At 47.6% G+C, this 20,504-nt stretch overlaps 1 protein-coding gene across 5 annotated transcripts in view; it reads left to right on the forward strand.

The window, feature by feature from the left end:
- The window catches only part of GFOD1 (Gfo/Idh/MocA-like oxidoreductase domain containing 1), a 102,476-nt gene that overhangs the window by 73,619 nt on the left and 8,353 nt on the right, over positions 1 to 20,504 (forward strand). The window contains exon 1 of one of the 5 annotated variants that reach the window (XM_042237475.1): positions 9,216 to 9,305. The exons of 3 other annotated variants lie outside the window; for them this stretch is intronic. The gene's annotated coding sequence lies outside the window, so the exon portion shown is untranslated. Of the gene's footprint in view, positions 1 to 9,215; positions 9,306 to 14,631; positions 15,300 to 20,504 lie in introns of those variants that run through there. One more of the 5 variants, XM_060403780.1, reaches the window with a different exon arrangement.

The raw sequence follows: 20,504 nt of genomic DNA on the forward strand, positions 1-20,504 counted from the left end.
TAACAGGGTGCTTAATGTTTTAAAAACCATCAAAACTGAACCACACGCCAGTACTCGGGATGAGGGGTGGTGACTGGCACATTGAACCTCTGCTAGGACAGTGGGCAGTGAGATCTAGGCTGGACGTGAGGATGGAACACAGGATGAAACTGTTTCATGTTTTTAACAAGCACTTCTTGCCCCTAGAATCCTTTTCTCTTGCTCAGCTCGGACATGAGGCAGATGAGGAAATGCACAGGGGCTGGGCTGGGGTCTGGGAACAGGATCCGCATGAAGTCTCCACCCACCCCTGTCCCCCGCCTCGTACCCACAGACACTGACTACTCACCCCTGAGAGCAAGGTGTGTGTGGAAGGGGACGCTGCCTGTGAAAGCCATTGGGCAGAGCAGCAGAAGGTATTCGGTGAGAAGGGCTTTCTGGGGCTGGCACACTAGTGGGGGAGTGTGTGATAGCCCCCAAGAGTGGCTTCTGCCAGGTGAATGATGCTTCTACTGGCTCTGGGTGGCAGGGGACAGCCCCGTGTTCCCCAAGGAGTATAAGGCTCCTCTGCAGTCTGGCCGGGGCCACTGTAAGTCAGGTCTCCAGACAGTGGCCCTGGAACTGCTGATTCTCGGGTGTGTGTCCAGCACAAACACAATGCAAGTTTGTTTGAGCTTAAAAATGGGAATTGGGGTGAGATGGAGGCTCCCTGGGACATCAATGTAATGACCTTTTGGGGCCTGGGAATAAAAGGAGGACAGAGATCCATAAACACAAAGCTCTTGTTTGAAAAAATTAAAGGATAATGGCGCAAACTCACTCCCCTAAGGTAACTGATAAGAGCAGTCTTATAAACTGCTGTTTGATGGGAATGGGGCATGAAAAAATCTAAAGGAGACATCAGCTGCATAGATGGGGCAGACATGACTAAGGGGGGAATAGTTCATGACTTTATTCTTGCATATTATTATTTATTGTTGTATTTGCTACTTATTATCATTATGCTCTGTGAGTGCTTTAACTTCACAGAGACCATTCTTCAGGCTTTAAGCCTTTGAAGAGGCTGACTGGCTCTTGTCTTAGACCCAGTTCTTTCCCTGCCCCTCACCTAGATGACTACTTAATACAATTCTTCCCTCTCTTCCCACTCACCCCCAACAGAAATTGACCTGCTTTCAAAAGTCTCTCAACTATACAATGAGCTAACAGGACAGTTCACAAGTTCTACTCAGAAGCCCCTTGATGACTATTTAACCTACACCTAAAGGAAAGAAAAACTCTGTTATTTCCTTTTCCAGCCTGGCAGGAATGCATGATTGGAGACTTCTCTGAGCCCCATCCCGCTATCTTCCTGTCTCTAGCGCCAAGCAGGACTTAGCCACTTTCCTTGTTGCAGAGTGATCGGTCTTAACAGAAGGTCCCCACCATCACCACTTGCCAGTTTTGTTATTGTTGTTCAGTTGATAAGTTGTGTCCGGCTCTTTGTGACCCTATGGACTGCAGCATGCCAGGCTTCCCTGTTCTTCACTATTTCCCGGTGTTTGCTCAAACTCATGTCCATTGAGTCAGTGATGCCATCCAACCATCTTCATTCTCTGTCTCCCCCTTCTTCTTCTGCCCTCAGTCTTTCCCAGCATCAGGGTCTTTTCCAGTGAGTCAACTCTTTGCATCAGGTGGCCAAAGTATCAGAGCTTCAGCTTCAACATCTGTCCTCTAATGAATATTCAGGGTTGATTTCCTTTAGGGTTGACTGGTCTGATCTCCTAGCAGTCCAAGTTTTAAAGACCATTTAAAGATAGTTCCATGTGCTCCAAGGGGGCATTTTTAGCTTGGTGATGTCATCCACAGTTAGTTAGGACCAGAGTCCTGTGGGAGTGCATGCCTGGGTGAGTCCCCTCCTGCCAGGCCTCTCTGGAGATGCTGGCGTAGGCCTGAGATGGTAATGTCAGCCTCACCGTGGGCCCACGCCTCCTCTGCTCTACCCCCACCCCCACCCGTGAAGTGGCTGCAGCTGTTGCTAAGCAACCAGTTTATCTGTGCTGTACTGGTCAGCAGATACAGAAGCAACTCCTGCTAGAGAGTTCCAGCTGGGAGACACCCAGGCGCTGGAACGTGAACTCTGCTAATACCCACCACCTCTGACCCTCCCCTCTGTGCTGAGAGCCCCTCCTTCCTGGAGGTGTGAGTTTGCCTTTGGAGACTGGAAAAAAAAAAAAAAGATCTAGATCATTGATGTGCTAATAAATTCAGCTTTATCTCAGAAGTTTAAAGTGATTTATACCTTAAGTTTATATCTTCACGTGTCTTCAAAACCCTTAAGAGGCAGTTGATTGTATTACCCTGCATCAGAGAGTTCAGAAAATTGTGTTTATTCTCTAAGATCAAGAAGGTGCCATGCACGACGCTGCCCGCCCCAGCTGGTGGGACCAGCTTGACGTATCCGTAGCCCCCATTTCACTCATGCTTGGCTGGACCTCTGGATCTTTAAGGGCTTCTTCAGGTCAGGTCCAGATTCTTCAGAGTCAAAGTTTTGTGAGGATCGGTGCTAAAAAGTATCTACAGCAAGCCACTTCTATGCCAAGGAGAAACCAAAGTATTAATAAGATGGCCTCTGCCTTTAAAGAACTTTTTTTTTTTTTTTTCCTTTTTCAAACTTTAAACTTCTTATTTTGTATTGGGGTCTAGGTGGTTAATAATGTAGTGGTAGTTTCAGGCGAACAGCAGAGGGACTCAGCCATCCACACGCATGTGTCCATTCTCCCCCCAAACCCCCACTCCCATCCAGGCTGCCGCGTAATACTGACCAGAGTTCCATGTGCTATCCGGTAGGTCCTTACTGGTTTTCCATTTTGGATATAGCAGAGAACTTCTAATCATGAGTTGAGGAGGGGCTCTACAGAATGCTCTGAAACAAAAGTTCCCCAACATTCTCCATTCATGGTGCCCTTAATGTCTCAGTAGTTTTTTCATGGTGCTCCTAGATCTGGCAATTCCATTTAGTAAGTCCAAATAATAAGACAGATTTGTCCCAGATGCTTGAAAAAAAATAGCACCTAAATTGAAGGAGTAAAAATATTTGCACTTCATTCTTAAATGATCAGAATCAGTTACACTGGGATACGAATGCATCAGGTACCACACAGCTTCTCAAACCACAGAACCAGCTAGAACACTACACCCTCATTTCCCATCCTGCCTTGAGTTTTGCCTGATATTTTTGACTGATTGTTCAGCTTTTATCACTGCGACTGTTGAAAGCCAAGCTTCACAGAGATGGGATGCCATCAAAAGGCAGATAGTGTAATTCAGGATTGAAACTGTGAACCTTCTGAGGAGTAGCTCCCGCAGCGTCCAACAGATGTCAAGTACCGTTATTATGTTTTCCTCAAAAATTAAAAATACACTGCCGTTCCCCAGCAAGTTTGGTCTGGGACCCCTGGATACCTTGGGTGAAACTAGTCGTGGAAACTACAAGACCAGGCAGAGCCTGGGCACCTCCTCCCATTGCTTCCTCAGGAAAGCCTTCAATAAGTGTTCGTGGATTAAATGAATAATTACATGACAATCCATGCCGACAACTGGATTCCTTTGCAGTCACATTTTACTGCCTGTGAAGTTGGCTTTAGAATTATAATGTACTTATCTTTTTCCTTTTTTTCCAGTTTATGAATTTTTAATGTGTTTATTTTAATTGAAGGATCATTGCTTTCCAATATTGTGCTGGTTTCTGCCATGCATCAGCATGAATCAGCCATACATATACATATGTCCCCTGCCTCTTGAAACCCCCTCCTGCTTCCCACCCCATCCCACCCTCTAGGTTGTCAGAGAGCCCAGTTAGAGTTTCCCGAGTCATGCAGCCAGTTCCCGCTACTCTCTCCATTTGTCCCATCCTCCCCTCCCCGCCGACCCACTTGCCCCAGGCCCACAAGTCTGCTTTCTGTGTCTGCATCTCCTCTGCTGCCCTGAGAACAGGTTCATCAGTACCATCTTTCTAAATTCCATGTATATGTGCTAATGTACGATATTTGTTGTTCACCTTCTGACTTAGTTCACTCTGTATGTTAGGCTCTAGGTTCATCCACCTCATTAGCACTGACTCAACTGCGTTCCTTTTTATGGCTGAGTAATATTCCATTGTATGTATGTACCACAGCTGCTTTATCCATTCATCTGTTGATGGACATCTAAGTTGCTTCCATGTCCTAGCTATTGTAAATAGTGCTGCAATGAACATTGGGGTACATGTGTCTTTTTCTATTATACAGCGTATATGCCCCGTAAGTAATGGGATTGTTGGGTCATATGGTAGTTTTATTCCTAGTTTTTAAGGAATCTGCATACTGTCTTCCGCAGTGGCTATATCAATTTACATTCCCACCAACAGTGCAAGAGGGTTCCCTTTTCTCTGCATCCTCTCCCAGCATTTATTGTTTGTAGATTTTTTGGTGATGGCCATTCTGAGAAGTGTGAGGTGATATCTCATGCAATGTACTTTTTCAAGATGAGTCACAGGCACGTGGAGGGAACCAGAATATGGTTTGAATCCTGGCTTTACCACTTACTGGGGTGTGAATTTGGGCATCGATTCTTGAGGGTTTGGCTTTGCGGTTTGTGACACGGTGATGACAGCGACTCTCCAGGGTGTGGGGAGGAATTGATGAGCGTGGCTGCGCCTCACCAGGTGCTTTGTACCTCGGAATCCTTTCAATCAGTGTAGTTGTTTCTATAATCCTTCTTCCTGGGATGGACAAGCAGACTTCAGTGTGATCAAGCGTGACAAGCTTTTCTCAGGAGAGGTGTGTGAGAGTTGACTTGGAGGAGGGAAGGGAACAACCCACAGCTGTCTGCTCTCTAGGGGTCTTAATGACACCCTGCCCCACTGTGGAACAGAGCGAACCAAGCCTGGGTCTCTGTCCCTGTTCTCTGTCTGCATCTGGCACGTCTTTAGGGCTTCTGCTCTGTCTTAGCATCTGGGCATCCCCCGCAGTCCGGTGCAAGTCTGCTGAATGGCCAGGTATTTAGGAGCCCCAGGCCAGCCTTATTCCAGCGCTGTGCCCTGCAGAGCCCTCTCTGGGGGTCAGTAAGAATCCCTTCCACTCAGGAGCATCCTCAGGATGTATGGAGAGCCTTCAGAGCCTTTATCACCCGTCTGCCTGTATCCCTGCCTCCTTCAGAGTCTCCCAGTGTTACGTGGAAGAGAGTATTAAGACTTGACTCAGCCCACTCTTTCTTCTGTAAAATGAGCTTCCCTGGTGGCTCAGAGGTTAAAGCATCTGCCTGCAAGGCAGGAGACCTGGGTTCAATCCCTGGGTTGGGAAGATCCCCTGGAGAAGGAAATGGCAACCCACTCCAGTATTCTTGCCTGGAGAATCCCATGGACAGAGGAGCCTGGTAGGTTACAGTCCATGGGGTTGCAAAGAGTCGGACACAACTGAGGAACTTCACTTTCACTTTCCACCTGACATCACCAGGCAGCCCACGAAACTTCTAGCTTCTCAGGCTTCCAACTAGCATTGCTCAGGCAGACACAGACCCAGATGCACCCAGTTTTCTGGAAGTTGTTGCCAACTAGGTTTTTGCCTTTAAAAGAGTCTGCATTGTTTACAACTTGTTGCCAAAACAAAACAACAAGACCTCCAAAGCTCTAAGACTCACCCTAGCCAGCACCTGGGCCTTTCAGCCATGGTTGGCTAAACCTGCTGAAACCTTCATGGGCTCAGTTGCAGGGGGTTGTTGACTGGTCCAGAGATGAGAAATTGAACACTGTCTCTTTAGGAGAAAAGGCTGGGGCAGGGAGGATGTGGCTGGCATCTGGGTTGCTCCAGGGTGGCCTGGATCTCTGGGCCCAATTAAGAGCGTTGTAAACTTTCCCCTGCCACCCTCACCCTCTCCAAGTCTTGCCCATTTCTAAGTTTCTGAGCTATGTGGACAAGACCGTCATCCTAGTGATGATGGGAACACAGATGTGTGCAAACATCAGCGGCAACCAAGGGTGAGGGGCGGTTCTTGGGAAAGAAGGGTTCTGATCCCCAGCCTAGATCACTGGCTGAGCTTCAGTTATTTACAGGAGCAGCTGCTAAGGTACTCAGCTGAATGTCTCACACTGGCTTTGCCTTTCCGTTTCCCTGTCCTTGTCTCCCTGGGCCTCACACAGAGCCAGTAATGCCAGGGATGTGCCCAATGTCAAGTGAATCAGCACCCCAGCCGGTGCCTGTCGGCTCTGCCCTTTGTTTTCATTCATGAGAGTGCCCAGCATCCAGCCCTGGGATTCCAGGCAGAGAACAATGCAGCAGATTTGGTTTTTCAGGGGACACTTTACTGCATCTCAGCAGTACCTTCATTCTTGAATTAGATTTATTTCTTTCTGCAGACTTTCCTAAGTACTGTTCATTTCATGTTCTCATCAGTCCTCTCAAACTGGAAGGGCCAGATGCTGGTTGTTCAATCACCAGGTCGTGTCTGACTCTTTATGGCCCCATGGACTGCAGCATGCCAGGCCTCCCCGTCCCTCACCATCTCCCGAAGTTTGCCCAAGTTCATGCCCATTGCATTGGTGGCGCTGTCCAACCATCTCATCATCTGTCACCCTCTTCTTCTCCTGCCTTCAACGGGGCCAGATATCAGCCCCATTTCAAGATGGTTTGCACATGGCATCAGGGGCAAAGCCAGACTTAGGACACATTTTGATTTCAAGTCTTGGCACCTTACCCGCCCCCTTGGCTGCCCTGTACTTATCTCCCTGCCCACCCCATCTCTTTTGAATTTTTGTTGCTCTCAGAGCTGACATGGGCAGCTTTTATCTGGATGCATTATTAAATTCAGCTGACATTTATGAGCACTTTTCATCTGTCAGGATAGTACCTATATGTCCTTTCACCCTCAAGGCAGCCTTGTGAAGAAGGCGTTATTATTCCAATTTCATAATAAGGGAACCGAGCTCCCTCAGTGTCAGATGGCTTGGGTCACACCGTTCCAAATGCCAGAATCTGAACTTCAGTCTGCATCCCCCGACCCCCATTCCATTTCCTCGCTCCAATAAATCACATGGGATCTTGGGCTGCTTTATTTATAGACTCTCAGTGCCTCCTCTGCACTGAAATCAATCTCAGAAAGAAGTCCAGAAAGCTTGTAAACCTGTTGTACTAGGGAAGCATGTTAACTGCCAACCACAGAAACTGCCTGGCTGATTTTATCAGAATGGAATTTTTCTAAAGGACATTAATGCATCACAGAAATGTTCAGGAGCTCGAGGAGACAGCCTTGGAAAACAAGAAGAACAAAGACAGACTATGGCAGCTGGAATCAGGCCAGATGAGACAGAGGAACCCCCGAATGTGGAGGGACCTGGTTGCTTGCATTGATGCTGGTCCTGGGCTGCAGGGGCCATCCTTGGTGTCACTGTCACTGCTTTGGAAGTTGAGGTTGCTACCCCTCCTGCTGGCCTGGACTCTCCACACTTCAGCTTCTTTGGGTACCAGGCCCAGGTAGTATCCCTGGCTGGCCAAACCCAAGTGTGCTTGTGCTTTAGCTGCAAAGGCTGCTGGGAAACAACCCCCGGCTTGGCTTCCCTAATGGGAAGATGCTCTGCTTCCTGCCGAGATGCCCAAAGCGGGAAATTCCCACGTGGAGCAGGCTGATGCGGGTGCATGACAGCCCCTGAACGTCACAAATCTGTACCACTCCGCCCTAAACGCACACAAACACCCTAGTTCATTCTAGGTTGCTTTTCTTTGTCTAATCCTCACTACCCTCCCCACCCCTTGTCACAGACTTGGTCTAAGACCTGGAGAGTGCTCTGGGAAGTGGTTTGTTAATGATTATGCTGACCTGCTAGTACTCAGCCCTGGCTCTGGATTGCCTTCTGGCTGTGGGAGGGGTTTCTTTGTCTGGTCCCATCAGCAGAAACAGGAGCTCTTGAATTAAAGATGGTCCCACAGCTGACTTGTTCCCTCTGCTTTTGGCCAAGGGGTGAGATCCATTGTTTCAGGGTATTGGGCTGCTTTCCTTTCCTGGGAAGCTTTCTGGCTATGTTTATTGTTTATTTCTGGAGGTGTTTATTTCTCCAAGGGTCTGTGTTCCTGGACTTCATGGCAGGGCGGGAGTGTAGCCCCACAGTGGTTTGGCTGCTGCCTCTGTAAAGTGTATGGCAGGTGCCTGCGTGCAGAAGGCTGGGGCCCTTGAGGGCTTCCTTTGTTCAGTGTGGGAACCCAGTCACCACGCCTGTTCCCTCCTCCTCTCTCCTGATATCCTTCAGTTGCTCTGCGAGTTCACTGCTGTCGACTAAAAAAAAAATGTCTAACTCGAGAGTTGTGAGTTAAGCTTTATTTGGGGCAAAATGAGGACTGCAGCCCGGGAGGCAGCATCTCAGATAGCTCTGAGAGACTGCTCCAAAGCGGCAGTGGGGGAAAGTCAATATATAAGGTTTTGGAGAAGGGGGAGAGTTCAATACCATGAAGCGCTCATTTTACAAAAGGGTTTCTGTTAGTCATGAGGATCTGATGTCACCAGGAAGGGATTGAGTGCTTCTCTAGATATGAGGAGATGCAAGGATTGAGATCATACATCCAACTATCTAAAGACCTGTCCTATCAGATTCCCTGGAGCACAGAGTGCCTCACTCCACCCTGAACTCCCTCAGGACTTGTTGAAGGTCAACAGCTTTAGCAGCTGTTCAATCTCCGCAGAGGCAGATGGCAAATGCCTTTGTTGTTCAGTCATTGGCAACGCTCTTGGTAAGGGCCAGTTTGTAGCTGACACTGCCCAGGTGTGTCTACCTGTCCAGGACGACAGTGGCTGTGGTCCTCCCAGGCAGAGCCACCAGCCCTCCCCCTCCAAGCAGTCACTGGCTTCTGCCATCCCCCCATTGCCTTCCCTGATGGCTTCTCAGCTCTGTGCTGGGCTCTAGCTGGGCCCAGAGGGCTTGGGCTTCTTTTCTCAACCCACTTGGTGCTCTGAGGTTCAGTCCTTTAAAGCTGCTCCCACCCTCCCATCGGTGGCAATTCCCAACATGGAAAATAAAAGACAGAGAGCCTTGGGATCACAGAACTGAATTTGCAGGCAGACCTGCCACCTGTCTCTGGTCTTGGGCGATCCCTCTTAGCCTCTGTCCTCTATTCTGGACAAATGGGGATAATGATGCCCGTGTGATGCTTAACTGAGCTGACAGGAAGCCTGAGCACCTGGTGGGTTCATAACTGTTTCAGCTCTCCTTCCCTTCCTTGTGCTTTTTCCAGCCCCACAGAGACCACGTCTGCCACCTTCCTGGCACTGTTCCTGTTACCGCTGTCTACAGGGAGCCCTGAATTGAGGACACAATCTCCGTGGTAATGAGGAGACTAATAATAGATTGTAAAAAGCCTAGAGTAGCTCACCGAGTCCTATTTGATGGAGTAAAAACTACTGCAAGAGCATAAAAGCAAAGGGAGGTCTGGAAGGAATGTTGGCACGTGTCTGAAGCCCTTTGCTTGGAAAATACTTGAGAATCTTTCTCTACTTGGGTCTTTCTTGGGCTTGCAGGCAAATTAAGGAACTGGGATGGAGTCATTTGAGTATGACATTCGCCCTGATCCGGGTGGACCTAATCTCATTACAGAAGTCCTTTAAGGACAGAGTTCCCTCTAGCTGGTGGCCGAAGGGGAAGCCAGAGAGATGCCAAGCGTGGGAAGAATTTGCTTCCACGTGGTACTGTTACTGGCCTGACGATGGTGCCTCTAGAGGCTGCAAGGAAAGCAGCAGTGACCTCAGGCTTGCAGCCCCAAGGAACTGAATTTGGCAGACAGTCTGAGCTGGGAAGCCTGTTCTTTCCAGGAGCAGCCTTATGAAACCCTAAGCAGAGGCCCAGCTGCGCCCGCCTGGACTTCTGATCTAGAAAACTGAAAGACAGCAAATAGGAGCTGCATTCAGCTGCCACGTGTGTGGTCACTTCTTGGGCAGCAGTAGAAAGCTAATATAGCCCAGCTATAGGGATTGGTAGGGACTGTGGTCTATTGCACGTGAACAACCACTGTTCAGCTCCAACTGCTTATTGGTGTGCAGGAGACTCTGGGGGAAGAAATCCAGTGTTTCTGGATCTTTTTATCTTTAAAACAGTGTGAAGTATACTGTTTTTTTAAAGTGAAAAAACATCTGCTGGGTGAATATACCTCTGATCCCTTCACTAAAGCATAACTCCTCTTAGATGGAAAGCGTTCGCTACTTTTTTTTCTTTGAGAAGTTGCCTAGTTTAAAGTCTTGTCTTCCATTCATATTACATATACAGGGAGGACAGTATTTCTCTGAAGAGTGTTGACTTGCTGTCGACAATTAGGGATGGAGGTTTTGTCGGGGACTCGGGGGAGGTGGCTTTGGGAGCTAACAGGCATGTCCCATGGTTTCGGGTGTGTGGAGAGAACTCCCACTATAATTAGGAAAGGGAAGTACAGATTCCTTTATTTCTCTGCAGCTGTCCTGATTACCATTCTTTAGGGAGGGAGGTAGGAATTAGAATGATAGTGAATCTGGTCATCTCACCCAACCTGATCACTTATATTTTCTTTTAAGTACCTTGGTCTCTTTACATGAATCGGGTGGCCCAGTAGTTCAGCCCTCTGCCCTTTGCCCGCCACTAACTGCAGAATGGGACTGCTTCTATGGTGAAAGTGAGGCTTAGGTAACTGGCTGTGTTCCCTGGATCCAGATGGTGCCTCTGACTCCTGGCTTGTCCACATGTGTGGTGGTGGTGGTGGTACAGGCCACCCCCCAGGATAATAACCACTGACGTGCGGTATGTGTCATTTGGCTCTTTGGGACCAGCACAGCAGGACCTACGGTCCTGGCTGTTTCCCTTTGTCCCCAAGTCCTGACCATTGCAGCCACTGCATCCAGCCCCAGACCTCTGTCCCCCCAGGGACCCTCTTACCGCCTCCCTGCCTCTCTCACATGGGTGTCTGCACGTGCCACCTCTAGGCAGGGAGGTTGGGAAACTTGCGTCTAGCCTAGAAGGTCTCAAGCTCCCGCCTACCTACCTGCTGTTTCTAAACCTCTCCTCTTGGTCCCCTTGGGCTAGAAGTGGTAAGCTTTTCTTTTCTCCTCTGGGGATGTCCAGGCTGGAAGGAGCTAGAAGGAGCTGGCTAGAAACTTCCTGAGGTTATCTCCTCAACCTGTATTAGCCATAGTGTTGGTGTACACGTGCGTGCTCAGTCCCTTGATCATGTCTGACTCTTTGTGACCCCATGGACTGTAGCCCACCAGGCTCCTCTGTTCATGGGATTTTCCAGGCAAGAATACTGGAGTGCGTTGCCATTTCCTTCTCCAAGGGATCTTCCCAACCTAGGGACTGAACCCCCATCTCCAGAGTCTCCTGCATTCGCAGGTGGATTTTTCACCACTGCACCACCTGGGAAGAGATGTGTGCAACTGACCAATGAAAGTGAAAGTCGCTCAGTCATGTGCGACCCTTTGCGACCCCATGGACTATACAGTCCATGGAATTCTCCAGGCCAGAATACTGGAGTGGATAGCTGTTCCCTTCTCCAGGGGATCTTCCCAACCCAGGGACTGAACCCATGTCTCCCACACTGCAGGCGGATTCTTTACCATCTGAGCCACCAGGGAAGCCCAAGAATACTGGAGTGGGTAGCCTAGTCCCTTCTCCAGTGGATCTTCCCAACCCAGAAGTCAAACAGGGGTCTTCTGCATTGCAGGCAGATTCTTCACCAGCTGAGCTACCAGGGACTAATAAGGAAACCCCAAATTAGAAGTGTGTCAGGAGCGCTCTCCCTGTTGTGGGTATTATAGGAGCTATAATTAGAATATACCATTGTATGTGAAACCATCTGAGAAAATCTAACCCCTGACAGGGGTTCCTGTGCAAGAGGAAGACTGACGACAAGCCAGAGTAGTGGGGGAAAAGTCCATAGAGGTTGGTGGAATGTGGGGTGGGCTGCAAGGGCAGGTTATATACAGAACAGCACGTAAACGTCTAATTCAGTTCAGTATCAAGTCCCATCCTTATTAACCCCCATTGACCTCCTTTCCTTGGCTTCCCCCAACTCTTTCAGAGCCCACTGACAGCATCCTTGACAAAAGGAGCTGAAGACGCACCACCCTGACCCCTTTCCCTCTCAGGTGTGAAATTAGAAGTTGCTGTGGGAGACTTTGCATCGTCATCCGGCTGGGCATTGGGCGCCCTCGGCAGCCCCACCACTGTTTCCCAGTTTCTGGTGCTCACCACGGCCAGTTGCACCACCTCCTGGGAGCCCCCCTGTGGTGCCCTGGGCATTGCCCCTCTGTGACAGGCACGTGGGGCCAGCTGGCCCGGATGGGAACACATGTCTGGGATCAGATCCCAGCTGTCCTTACCACTGAGTTGCGGTGCCGCGGGCAAGTAGCTTCCCCTTGCAGAAGCTCGGTTTCTGCGTCTGTGAGGTGGGGACAGTGTTCGTTTCTGCCTCATGGGGTTGTGTCCATGAGAAAAAAAGAAAGGGTGTGTAGAATACACAGCCTCTGCTGGCACAGAGCCAGTGTTCTGTGAAAGGTGGTGGTTGCTATTTTAAATTCTGTCGGGAGTATTGAGAACGCGTCAGATTAGGGCTGTGAGTTGGGAAGTTGTTTGTCAGGAACTGTCATGGGGATTGAAGATGAAAGATTTAACCTCTCCAAGGGGGTTCTGCTCCCAATTTATACAGAGGAAGGCCTAGAGGGCAGAGTGGGGTTTAGATAGGTCATTTCTGCTGATGTGCATTCTCAGCGAAAAGAAAACGTGTGTGTGTGTGTGTGTCTGTGTGTCTGTGTGTCTGTGTGTGTGTCTGTGTGTCTGTGTGTGTTGGGGAAGGAGATATGGCCGTAGGATGGGAATAAGGAAGGAAGGGACTGAACTGGACTAAGTGGAGTGTCGCAGTCAGAGGGTGAACCTGACCAAAGGCCCCGTGTCTCTGAGTACAGGAAGGTAGGATTTCAAGTAGCCCTGTCTGTTCAAATACCTAGTTCTGTTGAAACCAGAGATTTAATCTTGGTCTTTAAAAACTTTTTTCGTCACTCTAAACGTTAGCTCTGCTTGATTTCCTTTGAATTAGAGACCCTTTTAAGACTCCATTGACCCTCTTATTCAGAAAATTTAATCTCAGGATACACACAGTTTTTTGTAAGTAGTCCAAGTTTTGTGATTTCTCAGACCCAGGTTAAACATACTTTAACAGTGCAAATCTTGTTTAATTCAAATTGCATCTCAAAAGAATATTTTTAAAAAACACTGTTATTTTAGACCATTTTCTAAATGAGACCTGAAGCTGCTGAACAAACAGGTGAACTCTTACATATGCTTCAGAACCCTGCCCAAATGTTACCTCTCCAGCAGAGCTTTGTGTCATATCCAAGTCAGTTGGGCAGCCCCTCCTTCTGCTCTCTGTCCATCCCTCTATTAGATCCTATAATCTATTAGATCGCATAACCACTCATTTCCTGGTTGGTTTCTTCTACTAAACTGTGAGCTCCTTTTCATCTTTTTCACTCTTTTTCTGTGTGTGCCTAACACAGAAATATTGAAGGAATGGAATATAAAGGAAGAGAATGAGTTCCCCACTGGAAATGCAGGGAAAGCCCTCTCTTATCTTGTGTGAAGGGGAGAGAGAATTAGGAAGCCGTATCCTATGGGACTTCTCGTGGGGGCTCTGCCAGCCTGTAGGACCAGCATCCACTCTGGCTTTCAGAAGATTAGGGGCTGTCAACAGAAGTGGAATCACCAGGAAGAACTGGTGGGAAAGGAGCACTGGCCTCAAAGATCAGATAAGATAAGGGAGTGTGTGATTGGAAATGTGCTGGGAGAGAGGGATGTTTTAAAGTTCCAGGCTGATTATGCTAAAGAAGGGCTCCAAGTGGCCGGATGGCAGTGATTCTCTGGGCATCCTGGGATAACCTACCCGATCCAGGGCAAGAGAGCACAGCTGCTCTGTGGGTAGAAGAAAGCATGTGTCTTTCCCCAGAAGTGTCAATGGGGAACCCCTTACCCTACTCCTGGGGGCAGTTTCCCTGGGATGGAGTATCAGCTCCCATAAAAACTCTGGTCTCTGGAAAGAGAGACAGGTGAGTTCTCAGCCATAGTGTGGAGACCCTGGGCTTGGAGGGCGTGATGGCGCAGCTGCCCGAATTCTACTTTAGGGTCCTTTGGTTGGAAACTCCTTCCCTGTGGCACTGAGTCTTTCCAGGGTGTGGATGTTTAGGATTGGTTACATAGCACACATGGGGGCTTCCCAGGTGGCACTAGTGGTAAAGAATCCACCTTTGGATTCCATGCAAGGCAGGGAACTCAGGAGACTTGGGTTCGGTCCCTGATTCTGGAAGATCCCTTGGAGGAGGGCAAGGCAACCCACTCCAGTATTCTTGTCTGGAGAATCCATGGATAGGGGAGACTGGCTGGTTATAGTCCATAGGGTTGCAAAGAGTCGGCATGACTGAAGCGACTTAGCACACACGCACACACTCAGAAGAAAAACTCTGTCTCCCCACGAAGGACTTCAGGATGGCAGTAAAATGCCCTCAGTGATTTCATGTAAAAGCTCCTAACAAAGAGCAGGCGTACTGCCTTGCACATGGAACCTTCACCTTCCAGAAATTTACCATCATCTCATTTTCTCCTCAGCTTTAGCTCCGTGACTTGGGTGAGAAGGCATTAATCTTACCACCTTAAGCACTGGGAGCTCTTGCTTTATTTGCTGACAAGGGGACCTTGAACTTGATAAAGTAAGTTGGTTCCCATCCGAAGGCTTCCAAAAGACCCAACTTAAGTTCTCTGTCGTCATGCAAAGGGGCAGATGGTCTTCGTGGAGGTGGGTTAGGAAGACTTCCCCACAACATCCGGACCAGTGCTGCGTATCTTCTGCCACCCACCAGAGTCACGTTGTACCCCCTGACAAATGCAGCAAGGTTCTTAGACAGCTGCTTTTGGTGTCGCCACAGAGCCCTGTGTGGAGCGGGCTGAGCATGGGGCCCTGGTGTTGCTGGAGGGAACAGCAGGGTGACCTCCGACTGCTACAGTCACGAGTGTCAAGAAAGCTACCGCTGTTCCTCTACATCACTTTGAGCACAAATGTTGTTGTTCAGTCATGTCCGACTCTGCAACCTCATGGACCGCAGCACACCAGGCTTCCCTGTCCTTCACATCTCCTGGAGCTTGCTCAAACTCATGTCCATCGAGTCAGTGATGCCATCCAACCATCTCATCTTCTCTCATCCCCTTCTCTTCCCTTCAGTCTTTGCCAGCATCAGGGCCTTTTGCAATGAGTAGGCTCTTCTCATCAGATGGCCAAAATATTGGAGCTTCAGCTTCAGCATCAGTCTTTCCAGTGAATATTCAGGGTTGAAACTCTTCCGCTGCTCAGCAAATGTCTGGGCTTTGGCCAAGTACACAGTGGTTTTTTTCCCTGGGCACTCGGGATTGCCCCCAGTCCATTTCACACCTCCTGTTTATTCGGAGTGGAATCGGGTCCATGTGTCTCAAGTCCCTTTGTTTGATTCTCTGCTGCATGCTTTTTTTTTTTTTTAATGTTTGTTTTTGTTGTGGTAAAGCTCAATATAAAACATTTTAACCATATTTAACTGTACAGTTCAGTGGGGCTAAATACATTCACATTATTGCGCAACTCTCCTCATTATTCTCTCTCAAATTTTCCACTTTCCTAAACCGAAACTCTGTCTCCAGTAAACACTGAGTCTTCGTTCCCTCTCCCCACCCCCGGGCCTCTGTCTGTTGCGTGATTTTTTCTAAGATTGTTTGAGGCCCTAAAGTTTTGGATGTTTTGCTTTAGAAGGACACATCTTGCCACAAGACAATAGGAACCCCAAACCTAAAGGAAGTGTGTCTGTGGTGCTCTGAGATACGTGTGGATGCAGGGCTGTGGGGTTTATAAAACGGAGCCCAGGCGGGTGATCTTCCCCTGTTAGGAGTCAGCATGGCTGCCTTGGTGGCGGGCAGCCTTTGAGGGCAGGCAGCCCTATGCCTCTTCCTGACCTCCTCAGTTCCTGTCTCCCTGGGAGAATCTACTTACTTTCACAGCAAAGGAAGGTCAGAGCCTCGGGCTTAGGGAGGTGCCTCTACTTATTATTTCCTTTCTAACACAAAATGGGGAAGGCTTTTCTCTCAAGAGCCCACCCCAGCACTTTCCCTGGGAGTGGCAAGAAGGGAGAGGTGCTAAGTCATGAAAATCAGGAAGGCACCAGGGACCTACGGTATTTCCGGAGAACCAGACCCAAAGCCCAGGCTGACAAAGGTGATTTGGAGGGCAGGGACCTGTCTGCTTTCTTTGGGAAAAACCCCTACACACAGTCAGTGGCATCTGACACACCAGACTATGGGCCCTGCCTCCACTCTGCATAGATAACAAGGCTCCCTTCACATGGCACATGATTCTGGGGGTGAGAGGAACGCTCTGTGCCACATAGATGCACACGCAGTACACACACACACGTGCACACACACGTGTACACACACGTGCGCGCGCACACACGTGCACACACACACAGTATCTGATGACTGCAAGTCCACGGTTAGAGTGGTATTCCTTCAGCCTATGTCCTCGATTCTTGTTAAACTGCTAAGGACATTGGAGTTTCAGGTTCTGGGCATTTTGGAAGGGCAGACTTTGATGGGGAAGAAAAGAAGGCCAAGAAAACCTAAGGACTTTGAGGGTGGGGTCCAAGGAGTAGGGTTGAGGAAAGATTGTATAAAAGAGAGAAAATAAACTGTGCTTTATAGATATGTGAGGGGTCTGCTGGCTCTGAGTTAGGGGTTCCCTTGAAGTTGGAAGCAATATCTTATTTTTTTAACAATACATTAATCCAGAAAAGAAGGGATATATGTATACGTATAGCTGATGCACTTTGTACAATAGAAACTAACAATACTGTAAAGCAACTATAGTCCAATAAAAAGAACCCAGTACGTTATAAGGGTTTCCACAGGGCTTCCTGGGTAGCTTATTTGGTGAAGAATCCACCTGCAATGCAGCTTCAATCCCTGGGTCAGGAAGATTCCCTGGAGAAGGGACTAGGCTACCCACTCCAGTATTCTTGGGCCTCCCTGGTGGCTCAGATGGTAAAGAATCCACCTGCAATGTAGGAGATCTGGGTTCAGTCCCTGGGTCGGAAAGATCCCCTGGAGGAGAGCGTGGTAACCCACTCCAATGTTCTTGCCTGGAGAATCCCATGGGCGAAAGAGCCTGGTGGGCTACAGTCCATGGGGTCGCAAAGAGTTAGAGGCAACTAAGCAGAGCACAGGAGTTATCTTATGACTTACGGTGGAGATACCTATCCTGCAGAACCCTAGGGGGCCATCCATGAGCTAGGGATATGGGTACAGTTTTGTGAATTGATCTTATTGAGAGAGTACATAGCCATCACCAGAATCATGGAGTCTTGGGGAAATGGATGGGAAGACCTGGCAGTGGAGCCTGAGCCTCAGCAGCATCACAGGTTCAGGGTTGGTGGGGCCTCTCCCAGCTCCCTGGGCACAACGGGGGCAGGTCCGAGAGCTCTGGGACCTTGGCTTTGAAGGGCCCTTCTGCCATCACATGAAGTCTTTATGACTCCTTTGGCCCTAAAAAAACCCCAGTGTTTCTCTGACCATAAGAATACAAACTTAGAAAATGGTAGTGAAGAAAATAAAGATCAGTCTTGATTGTATTAATTAATTAACCACTGTAAACATTTTGATGTATTCTCTTTTTTTTCTCGTCCTTTTAAGAGAGAGTTGAGATCATAGTATGTCTATGAATAGAGCCCTTTCACTTAACATGACCTCATAATCATTTTGCTTGTCACTAAAAAGTCTTTATGAGCATCGCTTTCAATGGTTGCACAATCTTCCATTATGCGGCTGTATCACAGCCTACTTATACATTCTTCTATCGTGGGGCACTTGCATGGTTGTTAGCTTTTCACTTTAATAAATAATACAGTGAGAGGCATCTTTGGGCAAGAAGCTGTGATCGCATTTTAGAAGATTTCTTTACAACAGATTCCTAGAAGTCTCTTCTGATTTTTGAAGATACAGTATTGTGTGTCAAGACATTGTCAAGACCCATCTGTAAAGTCTGGACATTGAAAAGGACAGTAGGCAGAGACATGGGGCCAGACAGCAATGCTCACTGGTTTCTGGCACACACATGCATGCCGCTAAAGTGCTGTGGGCATCGTGGAGACCTAAGAAATTAGAATGCCCAACCTTGTTCCCTGAGGAAGCTGCTGTCTCTTGTGGGACTACAATATACTTAAACAGTGCAAAGGAAGAGATGCCTATATCTCAGAATCTTGGGACACCCATGCATGCATTTTTCTGGAAAGGGAGTCAATAGTTTTCATCAGTATCTTTTCATCTACAAAGCTTCAAAGAATTACCCATGAGTTGATTGCTTTGGGTATGTGGAGGGGAGTGGATTATTTTTCTCAATTTGTGTTTTCTTTTACTATTTTATCTTATAGTTCTAATAGTAGAAAAATCAGGTAAACTTCTTTTTTCATGTGTCATTAATATGACCGGTAGCTGAGAAGATGGCCATCAGGGATCCTGGTTTTGCAGACCATGAGGTAGGGTATAGGAGCGGCCACAGCCTGTACCCAGCAGGTGTGAGGCAGATTTGGGCAACATTGTGTCACCTGTACCTGTGGTGGCCCACTAATCTGTTTACATAGAAATCTGCTCCCGCCAGCAGGAGTCCAGTGCCGATAGGATCATATTATCAGAACACGATGTCACACAAGTGCACAGGGCTTTTGGTAACACAACCCAGTGTTGCCTTATCTCTCTGCTGGAGCCTCAGTCTTCACCTGGTTGCTCAGAGTTCAAGAAGCTTCTTGCTGCTCATTCACAGTCATCAGGAAAGCCAGCCCAACTCTGCTAATATAGAGGAGGCCAAGAGATGGGGTTGGTGTGTGGGCTCCATGCCTTTCACTTGGGGCCAGAATTTGATGTACACTTGGAAACTGACAGCCACCGATTGTATTTATTTTCTCCAATCTGTGCTGGACACTTCCATTGCTCCACTTGCTCTTCCAGTGGGAAAATGAGAGCCCCATGTGCCTATAACCTTGCCCAGGCATTTCCACCAGACAGACACGCACAGTCATAGGTCTTCCACAGGACCCTCTTAGCTCAGATGGAGGGCAGTGTTCATGGATTTTGTCAAGTCAGATTCCCGTGGTCAAGACAACCGGGATGGGTGTGGGTCTCATTGTGCCATCTGCCTTGTGGCCTGTCCCTTGTCTGTGGCTGGCGTGCTCCATAGTGGGGGTCTAGGTGCAGAACATGGCTGCACAGCAGAGACCTCATAGGAGGCAAGGTGCCTTGTTTCAGAAGCTCCCCAATCTGGCTTGCTAACAAATCTGTATAATTTTTTAAATTATTACTTTATTTTTTTAAGTCCCAGATGACTATTTCTCCAGGTTCAGCTGAATTTTTCTTCCCTGACCTTTGACTTTCTCTTGGAGTAAATTCTCTTCTCCCTTCACTCTCCTAGCCTTTGATCCTTTGTCTTCTCTTGATCCAGAACAGCTTAGTTTCCTAAAGGGCATCATCTCCCTGGAACTCACGTATCCAGTATAGTCATGGTGCATGCGTGCTAAGTCACTATAAGCATAATTCTTACTTAGTCTCAACTCCATTGCCAGAGGCGCCAACACCCCCAGTCTCCCCGCAACCAGACAAGATGAGGGCTGAGTCACCACCACCCATGTCTCAGATAGAAGGAATATCCGCTCTTCCCATAAGGAACTGGAAAACATTAAACAAACACATCTGTGACGGCTGCCAGCCCTAACCCATAATGCAAAATAAACAAGAAAACACACAAAACATAATCCCTTGTTGGTGGTTGTAGGAGAGACAGGTAAAAACTTAGACTTTTGAAGTATACGATTAAGAAATTCTTCCTCATACTTTATCAGACTCACATTGGTCGTGATTTCATCTTTATTCCAGTTCTGTCCAGATAAAAATACTATTTGCTACATGTATTTTTAATAAAAATTATATTTTACAAATAAAAATATATAAAACATTGCACATATAACTTTTGACAAAATATATTTTATATGTAAAACCCATATTGTGTACTCTAATAGAACATTTTATATTTAAATATTTTAATTTTACAAATAAAACTATATATGAAATGTTACAGATTAATATAAATAAAATATTAAGTGAAACACCTGATATTGGCAAATATTTAAAAATATTTGTAAAGTATAGGCTAGTTAAATGTATGAAAATAAATCTTAATATTTAAATCACTGTGATAGTTTAATACTAAAGTAATTTGACTTTAATATTTAAAGTAATGCTGAAATATATAGAATGTTACTTTTGTATAAATAAAAGGTATAAGAAGATGTTTTAAAATTGTAATAAGAGTAGTTAGTCATACAGGGAGGTCAACCCCAGTGCTCTCTGTCAACCTAGGGGGGTGGGATGGGGTGGGAGGCGGGAGGGAGGTTCAAGGAGGGGGCATATATATACCTATGGCTGATTCATGTCGATGTTTGGCAGAAAGCAA

Source organism: Ovis aries, chromosome 20 (genome assembly GCF_016772045.2).
Source record: "Ovis aries strain OAR_USU_Benz2616 breed Rambouillet chromosome 20, ARS-UI_Ramb_v3.0, whole genome shotgun sequence".
Lineage (NCBI taxonomy): Eukaryota > Metazoa > Chordata > Mammalia > Artiodactyla > Bovidae > Ovis > Ovis aries.